The 9,786-nt window shown below is 39.6% G+C and overlaps 2 non-coding genes across 2 annotated transcripts; one reads left to right on the top strand and one right to left on the bottom strand.

Moving 5' to 3' along the window:
• Nucleotides 1–2,495: 2,495 nt before the first annotated feature.
• Nucleotides 2,496–2,569, bottom strand: TRNAT-AGU (transfer RNA threonine (anticodon AGU)). The gene has a single exon. It is a non-coding gene; the product is annotated as a tRNA-Thr (tRNA).
• Nucleotides 2,570–2,832: 263 nt separating this feature from the next.
• On the top strand, nt 2,833–2,903 carry TRNAG-GCC (transfer RNA glycine (anticodon GCC)). The gene has a single exon. It is a non-coding gene; the product is annotated as a tRNA-Gly (tRNA).
• Nucleotides 2,904–9,786: the final 6,883 nt, after the last annotated feature.

The raw sequence follows: 9,786 nt of genomic DNA, 5'->3' as shown, positions 1-9,786 counted from the left end.
TAGGTGTCCGTGTCTGCTGAGCGATTTCCGTTTACGAGCCCTCGCAATCGAATGCTATAGTAATAATGCATCTCATTATGAGTATAATAAGTTCTAATATAGCGGTACAGAATTGCGCAATCTTCGTCGATTACGCAGTCCTTCAAAGTTTAAGGCAGAAAATATAGAACAACCGTTCCAAGCCTCTGCACAATAACATTTCCTAATAAGAAACATTTCGAACTTTATAACCGGTAGCGCCTTTAAACGTTGCTGCAGACGGCTGGCCCCCAGTATGAAACGAAATGCGTTTATGCCTGGCTCCGAACCTATACCACCACATGTCCATAAATTAGCTAGACAAACACGTTATTGCTTCAGCATCAAGATGACACTATACTACCTCTCGCTGTGATAACTTGATAATAAAAAAGTTTAAGCCCATCTGTAATTCGTATGACTTTATTTTCATGTATCTCACGATACTTCTGTTCCTGCGGTTGAACTCGTGCCGGTCTTACGATTTCACCTATTCTCTATTGAATTATTCCATACAGAGAATTCGCGACACGTTTCGAAATATCTTGTAATCACCCACTTTGTTTCATCGGCCCGGAACAGCGCTTGCGAAAGTGAGATCTCGGACATCGACATGTTGGCAGTGTCCCGCAAAGTAATACTGGCTACAGCGGAACTCAATGTGACCGTTCAGGCGGGAATGAGTGCATTAGTAGCAGACCGAACCAGCACAAAGGACAGCTGTGGGTGCAAATACTCTTAAGAGCTACGGGAATAAATATGACACGAAGCATGGTCCGGGATTCGGGACAATGTGCCTAACTCAAACTAGAAAAAAAAACGCCGGTGATTATTCATTTTCTCCTACGCCGCCAACGGGTGCTGCAGGATGATAGACATCGCACTCCGAGTTTTCGGATTCTGCCCTTGAAAGACGTGCTAGCACCGACCGTTTGTCGCAGTTCTTTTTCGTGCTCTACGGGTCGCGTACGACGACATTACTTTACGTATTGCAATCAAGGTTTGCCGGAAAAAACTAAACATTACATGCGAAAAAGTTGCGTCTAAGACCTAATCATGTTTGGTGATCGAGCATACGCGGCGGGCCTGTGCCCTACACAAAGTTCAAACTTGTCCTCATCCATGCTGAGCGCACAACACGCCGCACTAGATATATTTAGGCCATTCAAAAGCAAAGCAGGACGAAAATACTACTGGCGAGGGATTCAAGCTGGTAACAGTGGGAGTGCATAGCGAACTGGGAAAAACAGAAACGTCACGTCTATCGACAAAACTGTATGCATAACTATAACATGAGTTGTTAACAAAAAGGTTTAATATCTTCACTTATTTGTGTATTACGCACGCCTGATAGCAAAATGCGCCTGGTTACGGGCAACTGATGTTAGTACCGCTTCTAATTCATACGATCATAAATAACTATATTAGATTATAATAATAAATAATGACAAAATCAAGTTGTTTCTTCGTCCTTTTGGACGCATCCAGTAATTTTTAGCCATGCCAACTAACTAATTTAATAAATATGTAGATTTGTTGTCAAGATAGTGTCGTTGATAGTGTACAATGAATCCTTATAGTTGCAACATATATGAAGACGACGTTTAATGTTATATATGCCGACTTTCTATGCCAGATTCAGTAGAATCCGATTCTGTTGACTCAAGAGATCTGGTGTCCGATGATTCGAAATCTCGGACCTTTCGTTTCGATGAGGTGGTTGTGGTTGTTTAATTAATCTTACTCTTTGTACATTGTCTAGATCCAACTGGTGTCTGACAACAAATTGGAATTGCGTACGAACTGTTGCGTATGGCTATTACTGTCATAGATTTTTATTAATATTATCGTTTTCACTTGCGACAATAAGCCAACTACACATGCAGAATTTATAAATTAATGGGTTATAATAAAAGAAAGAAGTAATTCAAAAATGGGTTAACTAAACGTCGTGGTCATTATTTCAAAATCGACTAGATATTTTTCCGAGAATTGTCGCTGGCTCGAGCAAAGGACAAAGCAAACAGGAAGTTAGGTCAAAGAAGCCTAAGCTAGCATGGTGAAATGAAAATGGTGCAGCTAAATACGTAGACTAATTGTTGCCATTCAAGATGTCGCATAAAATTTAAATAGGTACAGGCAGTTTTGAGTTCCATACTGCGGGTCCATCCGAAAACGCTGTTTGAAAAAATGTCCATTATGAGCTTAGAGGTAGACGCTACATGAATTAAAAGTTCTAGTTCAAGAAGGTTAGAGCCACGTGCATCATTGCCTGAGCTCTATTGTAAGCAAGGACGCATTGTAATAAATTTATAATAAGTACTTTGGTAGAAATGAATCCATCTTTCGCTGGAAAATATATGTGGTATTGTAGGCTTATCTTGCAACACTCCTCACATCCGCTGAAAGTGACATGCACTTACCATTACGCTTAGTGCCTGATGGTTTAAAAGTAAAAACATAGACTAAAAAGTTTAAGGCTCCGGCGAGATTCGAACTCACGATCTCCTGTTTACTAGACAGGCGCTTTAACCAACTAAGCCACGGCGCCTTCATTCTAATAGCGTCGTTTTGATGAGGACCTCGTACGAAATGATTTCATATTACGACTGTTTAGTAGCACCAAATACCAATACTACCATAGGCTCAAATTTTAGATGCAGTTTCATGTAGAATTCTTTAAGCAATTTAACAGGCGAGCAGGTGTTACAAATAAAGCCTAATTTAAAATATGCTACTTCTTCCACTGAGCTCACACATCAGGTACATATAAAAGATTATTTAAGAGCATATTTCCACATGTACTTCATCGAGGCGTCGGTGGTTCAGTGGTAGAATACTCGCCTGCCACGCGGGTGGCCCGGGTTCGATTCCCGGCCGACGCAAACACTTTTTCCTGCGTGCTACTCTAAGCCTTAGATGGTGTTCCTGACCAAGAAACCTACCGGGATATAGTGGGTTCAATTGACGCGATAGAAATGGCGCGCATTGTACAATTGTACTTGTGCAGAGACCGATGACTAGCTCTTATAGCAGATGCAGCTCTACGAGAACTCCCTGAGAGTAGAAGACAAGTAGACAAGAAGATCGGTATGCGCCAGGTCAGTGCCTACGAAGTGTCACCTACCGGAATCTGAGGTCCACGTTTTATATATAAAATAGAATAACAAATATGTATTTATAGAGGAAAAACAAATAGTTATTCGATACATTGTGTGTTATGCGCAGGTGATGTCTTTGTTTCTTACTGCCCTACGGGTGGCAGTAGCTGCGTGACGTAAAAATTCTATAAATAGCCCAAACGTTGCGGCTACCAGACTCGACCTAAAAAGAAGTAACAAATTGTTTAAAGTGAGAAAAATTGTATAGCAGTTCCTGGTAATAAAATGCATTTGAGTATGATTATTTTGGAGCTCTCGCCATGCACCATTGGCCTCTCTAGAACGAACCCCGTGATATGCTTTGTGCCACACTTCAACAAATTTTGAAGTATTTAGTCTAAAGATTAACATCTTTTATACTATACACATATGTTATAGTTGATCAACTAAATTCTAAATACACAGTTCCAATATAACAAATAAACACATTTACACAAAAAGCGTAAAACTATTTTTTTTATCTTTGTTTCATACGAAACTCAAAATCGATTGCACTTATCAATTAGGATCAAACTATCAGCAAAATGGAGAACCATGGAATTAATGTATTTAAAGGTCGAGGTTCTTAATATACTGAATTATTATACCACTTTTTACTGATAATAGAATTAATTCACACGCGCTTTGCACAAACCGTAAGCATAACCCTTCTTGAAAGAGCAGCCCACACAACCTGACTGATGGCCCTCCTACAAAAGTTAAGTCTTCCCCCTCTTTCAAAATCTCATACGGTCTGTAGAGGATACGGCATTCGCTGATAATGATCTGACACCGGCAATGAGACTTTGGAAAAACGGTCATAAGATATGAGACTATCTCCGAAATGAGAACGATGGACCAATGGACATTTTCGGAGAGGAAACGCAACCCTCAGCGAACGGTCGCCAATTTAAGAAATTTTAGCACAAACGATTCAGGAGCAAAGCCGGTGATGCGCCGCGTAGACAAAAGGAGACAATTAATCGATCTTTCAGACTATATCCCCAAAGTACCCGAACATCAAGCCAGAAATCTTGGTTCAGCTATATACCAACAGAAACAGGTAGCGGAGATTCGACGTTTACCTTTAGTGCACAGTAGTATAACTTCTTTGTCATTTGCAGGTTTTATATATATATATATTTTAGGAAAAAAGGCAATAGACTAAGTGAAATAAAAGTCGTCAGAAAAGACAATTTCCTAAAAGATATTTCGAAAAAAAAAATTACGAATATTTAATTACTAGATGTATCCGTGTATCGGAGTTTAGCAAGCGCTTGCAGAGAAACCATCCAGCTACCTGCCGATGCGACCGCCAACGTCGCTTGATGCGACCATTATTCCCTCCATACGCAGCTTTTCAGTTAAGCTTCGGACAACGGCCTCCTATCATTAAGCTAGGAAAAACTCCACCGTACACTAGTAACCAGTTCTCTAATAACCTACAGAAGTTTAACTGCTTTGAAAAAGACAAAGGCAGGATATGATCTGGAAGTCTGGAAGCCCGGTGCAATGGCAAAACTTCATCAAGTCTGTTAGGAGGCCTCTATTTATCAATGACTTCGACTTCACAGACCTCAGCGAAGGCGATGACGTGACAGTACTTAACGAGGACGGGGTTCCTTTCGCAGTAAGTGGACCTATTCCACCTCCTCCACCGCCGATGGAAGGTTTGGACGGGCCACCGCCACCACCGTTTGGCGTTGGTTTTGGCGGACCTCCTCGCCCGCCACGACCACCCGGAGCTCCTCCGCCTTCTTCTCCACCGTCTGGTGCACGGGCACCTTCACAAGCTCTATTCGAAGTACCTCCATTCGGAGCCACGGGGCCCCGTAAAACTACCCCATCTTTCGTTCAACAAAAGCAACACTCCTCAAGCCAACTTCCATGGGCTGCTAACAAGTAAATCTTAGTTGTAGGGTACTTCTTATGAAAGTATTATGTAAAAAAAGGAAAAGTTTAGGGTATGCCATAAGTGTACCGCCAATGTGCAAAAAACACGATGTCAAAGATTTTATCAAGAACTAAAGAGCTAGACCAAGTTATGGAAACTGTTGATGTACATTATTGGGCTAAGGCTGTTAGCGACTACGATACAGCAAGAAAAAGGTCATACAGAGATTCAGTGACAGAATGATAAAATGGTCATAGAAAGTGGCTTAATAAAATCAGGAGTTCATTACAGCAACGTATAGTACGTATTATAGGCAAATGTAGCACACTTAGGCTAATTTTCTATATAACTACGGTAACGAATACCTCGTGACTCTTATTTATGCGATGTATTTTTACCTTTCGTTCTATTTTTCGTTATCATTCTAATTCTAATAAGGGTTTCGTTCATGAGTCCATTTAGTAAGAAAGGGCAATTGTTCTTTGAAAACATGGCGTTTGAGTGCTTAGTTGAATTTTGACTACACGAAATTGTTTCACCACCGCAAGATTGTCAACGTTCGACTTTTTATTTTAGTTAAAATGGGCGGCTGAATTTACCATTCTCCTAAGTGGTTATATTTTAGTGATATTATAAAGCCGTAATAAAGTAGTCCTTGGCTGTCCTGCAGGAATGAACCCGGCGCACAGCCAACAATCCAGAAGAGTAAAAAAACAGTTAAGCTCATCTGGAAGGAAATTAAAGAAGATCGAATGCTTCTAGCTCGTATTAAGAAGCAACATACGATATGGGATGAACTCTGTTCGGAAGAGATCGACACGGCCAAGCTAGAGGAGCTATTCGAAAACAAAGCCAAAGACCTTATGAAACAGGTAAGGCATAAGCTTAAAATTAAATATTGTAATCAAAGCCGCAGAGTGTGAACCATTGATCTACCTGATGGATTACCACCGGAGTTCGGAGCGCCTCACCGATATATTGACTCAATTTTTTTAAACTTGTGCTACGAAGAGGAAAAGATTACAAGATTCGATATGGGGAGTAACTTAGTTTTTAAATTGATCGAGCGAGTTATTTGCAGGAATGAGCCACACAACAGTCATAAGTGGGAAATAAAACGTTACGTGCCTCTTTGCCGACACAATCCACTTGGTCAAAAAAGTAGGCCCTTCATAACGTCTAGTTACATAATCTAGTTAGCGTCTACTCTACAACAGGCACCTGAATTTCTTCTCTAAATTATGGTGCCGTTATATCTGGAGTAGCGTCAAATGCCGGTGTCTACTGTAGCATGAAGACTTGACTCATATAATATGACTCACTTGCTCCACAACCATGACGGATTTGACAGATAATCCTTGAGAAAATGCGCTTCCATTTAGTTTGTTAACCTGTCGATGAGTTGCGTTTTCAAGCCACAGGTTTAGCAGGGTCGAATGTCTATTTGCAAACTTTCCCATTTCAAAATATATAGATTTGCAAGCGGAGTTGGAGGTATTTCCTATTGTTTTGGGGCCATTTTCTTAGAGATTTCTATGATGGCGTTACTTCACTTGCGTAAAACAATTGACGCGTCTGAACCCTCGCTTTGCTAGGAAAAACACATCGTTTTTATTGTAGCACATCAGCTTACTACACTCCTGTTTCAAATACAGCTAATACGTATATTTGAGACGCGTCAGAGTAAATAACGGGTGTTAAGCGCATCTCACTGTGAACTGCTTTGTATCTGTTCCTACTACTACTGCTACGATATTTTGTGGAAACAAGAAGGTAAAAGGAATGAGATTACAGTATTAGATGCGAAACGATCGAATGCAATCAACATCGGCATGACAAAGTTACCGAATCCTCGGACGATTCGGGCGGCGATCCTAAAGATGGACTCCACAGTCATGAACCGGGAAGGCATCGAGAGAATCCTTACGGCGACGATACCGTCGGCTGAGGAGATGAACAAAATGGTCGAGGCTCAAATGGCCAACCCAGAGGTGCCGCTTGGCAATGCCGAAAACTTGCTACTGACGCTGTCGTCCATTACCGAGCTCGAGCCACGGCTCAAATACATCTGTAGTATTCTTGTTATATACTATTACACAGCCGAGGCTCTCAGTGAACACCGTTTAACAACTAGCTAAACGTGGGCACATTTCGCTGAAACTCAACCCTTCTATATATAGACAACAAAATGAATCGGTTCTCTGAGCAGAGTTTAGGTTAGATCTGTTTTGTCAAGCCAGCTATTTCTGAGGTATATTAAACCAGCGTCTACGTGATACCTGGCAATAGTTCACGTAAAGCAGTTAGAATGATTTCGTGAAGATACGAGCAGGGAATCACACGCTCTTCTGTATAAATAGCATAACCTAATTGTAATCTGTGAGTCTAGTCGTAGTTGTCTGCATTCAGCTGACGTAACCGCGAAGCGGTAATCACTTAATGTAAATTGATGTTAACTTGCAGATAGAGTAATAAACAAATATTCAGCATATTACATTGTGTGTTTTTCAGATTATGGGCTTTCGTGCTGGACTATAACATACTAGAAAAAGAGGTAGCGGAACCGCTTACGGATTTAAAACAAACGATAGCCGAAATCGAGAGTAACAAAACATTTAGAATTATCCTCTCGACGGTTCTTGCAATTGGAAACTTCCTCAATGGGTCGCCAGTGAAAGGCTTTCAGTTTGACTACCTTGCCAAGGTTTGTGTACCCACCGCAATCAGTTATTATGATTACACTGATCGTTGCAGGAATAAATATGGCAAGGAACTATAAAAAAAAAAAATATATATATATATATATATATATAAGTCGCCTTAAATATGGGTTTTTATAGATTCCAGAAGTTAAGGACACGATATACAAGCATAGTCTTCTATTTCACGTAGTGGAATTCGTGTCAGCACGACATCCTAACTCAAGTGATCTCTACTCCGAGATGGCAGCAGTAACGCGCACCTCAAAAGTAAGTCAAACTTACAAACAAATTAATCAAAATATTGTCATGCATGATTCCACCTGTTTTTCAACTGTGTCTAAATTTTAATATGATTTTTTTATGGAGATATTGTACAAAGCAATACACAAACAGATATGTACAAAATTGAAAGTGAAGCTAATACATCTGTGTAAGTTTTTCTTCATACAAGATTTTTGTATTATGAAAGGAATATTTCGGCCATTCAGCAATTGCACAAGCATTGTAGCATACATTTGACAATTCAAAGATTTATTTATTTCTACCTAATTACTCAGAGTAAGTAGAGTAGTGCGTGTGCCACGAGTTGGGCTACAAAGTATACATAATTGAAGATTTTATCATGGCCGAAACTGCCTTATTTTCTTTCCAATAAATTAAAATGTTATCCGGTTTATCCTTAGAATGTTTAGAGATTGTCACATTAAACTACATTAATTATTTTTCAAGTTAGGATAATAATAACAATTTTTTAAAATCCCGGTCATTTGGAAATCCATTTCACTTGTCTTGGTCTTAATTCGAGTTCAATATAAACCCATTAGATATTACATCGTCGGGATACCTGTTAAAAAAAGTATATTCCTTAAGGAATCGATATGGCTAACCGCATATTCTAAGTGCACATTTTTCTCAAGGAAAAGTCTACGCTCACGCAATCCTAAGGGCAATCCACATAAAAAAGGCTGGTTGAGATATATTATATATATATACTAAGTAATTTTTAAGTTGTTAATTACTCGACGAAGTAAAATGGTCAAATAGTGTTTTGTAGCTTCTATTGCTTGCAATTTTCTACAGGTGGACTTCGAGGAAACGGCGAAAACGCTGAATAAGTTAGAAACAGATTGCAAGGCCTCGTGGGAACATTTGAAAGCTGTAGCGAAGCATGATGGTCAACAGAGTCTTGATATGATTGCCTCGTTTCTCTCCGACAGCGCTGAGCGTATCACAGTCCTTGGCGTCATCTATAAAAGGGTTATTAACAGGTATTAAATAAGATGGATACTTTTAAAATACACATAATTAGATGAGCCGAGTAAGAAACGACATTGGTCCAAACTATTTAATACGCCTATCACCAGCGAATATTTTTCATAGTTTTAACTTTGAGTACTGGCTTACTTAAACACAGTATGTAATTTACTTTAGGCAAGCAGTACTTCTTTCAAAAATTAACCAAGCAAAAGGCTCCCATCATCAATTCTCTATACGGTGCACATTTGTTTCATTAATGATCTTGTCTTGAAATTGTTCGTAGAAGTTGTATAATTTGCGGCCTCTTAAAAATCCTTGGCATCGCAGAATCTAATTTTACAATATGGAAGCAGCACATATAGCAATAATTAGCATAGTACGCCATCTATGGTTGATTGACAAGTGGCTTCAGTCACTTTTTACTTTAATGTCATTATATTTTTTGTTGCTTTCCAGGTTTCACAAACTGATGGTATTTTTTGGTCATCCGCTCTATACGATTAAGGATGCTAAACCGCACGCCATCTGCAAGATCGTCTCAGAATTCGCACTTGAGTATCGTACAACTCGCGAAAAGATTCGTGAACAGAATGAGAAAAAACGCAGAGAGGCTGAACGGGCAAACAGAATCAGCAGACGAAGTGTTGATTCGGTATGGAAGTGGAGAATTTTATTGTTTTTATATTCTCTGGGTTAAATGAAGAAGTGAAACAGACTATTAGCTAATGTATATCTAAAAAATTCAAGAAGGATGCAGCATGTTTAAAGAAGAGTA

This window comes from Varroa destructor, unplaced genomic scaffold (assembly GCF_002443255.2).
Source record: "Varroa destructor unplaced genomic scaffold, Vdes_3.0 BEIS01000003.1, whole genome shotgun sequence".
Taxonomy (NCBI): Eukaryota; Metazoa; Arthropoda; class Arachnida; order Mesostigmata; family Varroidae; genus Varroa; species Varroa destructor.
Note: the sequence above shows the minus strand (reverse complement) of the source record. Positions and strands in the feature narration are given on the sequence as shown.